Source organism: Gorilla gorilla, chromosome 11, assembly GCF_029281585.2.
Source record: "Gorilla gorilla gorilla isolate KB3781 chromosome 11, NHGRI_mGorGor1-v2.1_pri, whole genome shotgun sequence".
NCBI classification, from domain to species: Eukaryota; Metazoa; Chordata; class Mammalia; order Primates; family Hominidae; genus Gorilla; species Gorilla gorilla.
The window spans coordinates 79,382,435-79,385,206 of NC_073235.2; positions in this window are offsets into that span (position 1 = coordinate 79,382,435).

A 2,772-nucleotide genomic window follows, 5' to 3' on the forward strand; every position below is an offset into this window, starting at 1 on the left:
GTTGGGGGTGATGCAGCCATTCCTCCATCTGTTACCTGTAATTGCCACCTAAATGAGGCACAAGCTGACACACTGGTCCCTATAAAAGATGGAAGTAAAGGGTAAGTCCATCCCAGCATACACCATTTCTGCAAAGATTGAGTACCTGATCATCATGATCTCAAGAGAACCTGAGGAGTAAAACTGGAGTTGTTGGGGAGGCGGCAAAGAAATGAACATGATACCTGTATCAGGTAGACATGAGAAAGTGGATATAAAATAAGGCTTAAATCCAGAGATCTAGGCTTGGGAAAATAAGAGATTCAAGGAGTGAGAACAAAGAGTGCTGGGGCAGCAGGAAACAGTGGATGAGTGAGTGGGAGGTAAAGAGGTGAGCGACGAAGCACAATTCCCAAATCTGTCTTCTCTCTTCATTCCACTGGGCATCTTTTAGGCCTTCCCTTTCTTATAGCCCACATATGCCACATGAGTTGGTAGATAAAAGCAATCTGTTAATTAAGTTTTTAAGTAAAAAGACCCTAAAGAGTTCCAGTCTAAAATGGCATCTGGCTAATGGCCCTGATATAGCCTTTTCCACTAAAATAGACACACATACACACACAATTTATGTTGCCACCAAAAATTAAGACTGCTAATCAACGTTACCACTAACTATAAGATCAACGGACCTAGATTTTTAAAGGCAATCAGTGGCCCACATGTGCTTGCCACCAGCCCTGGAGAAAGCCCACCTGTCTGAAGTTGGAACGACCCATTATCTCTTCCGCATTGTCTGCCACCTGGCTCATTAAATCAGCCAGCCATCCTTCTACTATATAAGTGTTCCTTTTTAAGCTGGAGTGTTATTCTCCTTCCACATCCAATCTCTCATTGGTAGCTTTTTTTATAAAAACAGGGTAGCTACTTAAAAAAGAATTGGTCAGCAAGAGAGAATGGGAAGGCAGGTTTTAAAGGAGCCTCGTTATAGTCAAGAAGGTGTTCCACTGAAGACAGCACAATATGAGGGAAGAGAGAACAACAACAACAACAAAAAACTGACAACCACATATGCTTAGTACCACAAGCTTTCCTGTCAGAAGGAACAAAATGAACATAAGACAAAAGCTAATCTTGGGTCAATATTTAAGGAAAGAAAGCAAGTCAAACACCAGAAATTGAGCTAGTGGCTCTGGGTCTCATCCAGAGCTTGCCCTCTGGATGTAGCTCTATAGAGAGAATTGAACCAGTATTCAGTGGACAGAGAGTAGGGCCTGCTGGAAACACCAATCTAGATGGATCTCCTTGTTGAGAGTGACAAGAAGAACAATTAACAAATGCATGTTGGTAAATGACATAGAAATAGAGATAGAAGAAATCATACTAAAGACTTGGAGGGAACACAGACTTCTGAAAATGATTTATCACAGGAATTTTTTTTAATTTTGGAAAATTATTTCAATCTTCAACAGAATTCAAGAAATAATGGCCTCTATGGAATAGAAGCAGATGCCCATAGCGAAAGAATAGATCATCAGAAAAAGACAGCAAGATGAGAGGAAAATGAAAATGTGTTAAGATAAAAAAGAATTTAAGTGAAACCAAAATGCAATGATGATGGAATTAAAATCTGCATTTGAAGCTATTTCAAACAGAAATGACACTGCAGTTCATTAGGTCAGTAAAGTAGGAGACCATGAGAAACTCCTCTGGTATCTAGAGGAAAAGAATAAAGATGAAAATTAAAGAGAAGATAATAGATAAGTGTTAAATTTAACCTAAAGCTGCCTCCTTATGTATTTTAAGTTCAGTCTGAAGGTTTTTCAGTACATAGTGAACTGTAACCTAACTGGATGTGTAAACAAACTAACCTCCTCTTGTATCCATCACTGAGTTTTGGCCAATCACAGGCAGTCAGTGCTCAAGTAAAGCAAACGCTGAGCTGAGACCAATCCCGCTGTTTCTGTACCTCACTTCCCTTTTCTGTACATCACTTTCCCTGTTCTACTCATAAATCCTCTACCACACGGCAGTGCTGTTCTGGATTGGAGTAGCAGGGACTACCTAATTTGTGAATTATTCTTTGCTCAATTAAATTCTGTTAAATTTATCACAGTGGCACAATCTCACTGCAATCTCTGCTCTCTGCCTCCCAGGTTCAATCAATTCTCCTGCCTCAGTCTCCCAAGAAGCTGGAATTACAGGCCCGCGCCACTGGGCCTGGCTACTTTTTGTATTTTTAGTAGAGACGGGGTTTCACTATGTTGTCCAGCCTGGTCTCAATCAAACTCCTGGCCTCAAGTGATCCACCCATCTCAGCCTCCCAAAGTGCTGGGATTACAAGCTTGAGCCATTGCACCCCGCCTGAAGTTTTTTGTCTTATATGGAAGGCCTAAGAACTATACATATTTTTCAGGAAGAAACAGAAGAGTTGGAACAAAAGCTGTAATCAATTTGTAACCTTTTTTAGCCTTAAAAAATGTTAGAGTGGCTGGGAACAGTGGCTCACACCTGTAATCCCAGCACTTTGAGAGGCCGAGGCGGGTGAATCATGAGGTCAGGAGTTCAAGACCAGCCTGACCAACATGGTGAAACCCCGTCTCTACTAAAAATACAAAAAATAGCTGGATGTGGTAGCACATGCCTGTGATCCCAACTACTCAGGAGGCTGGGGCAGGAGAATGGCTTGAACCCGGGAGGCAGAGGTTTCAGTGAGCCAAGACTGTGCCACTGCAGTCCAGCCTGGGTGACAGAGAGAGACTCCATCTCAAAAAAAAATAAAAAATAATAATAATA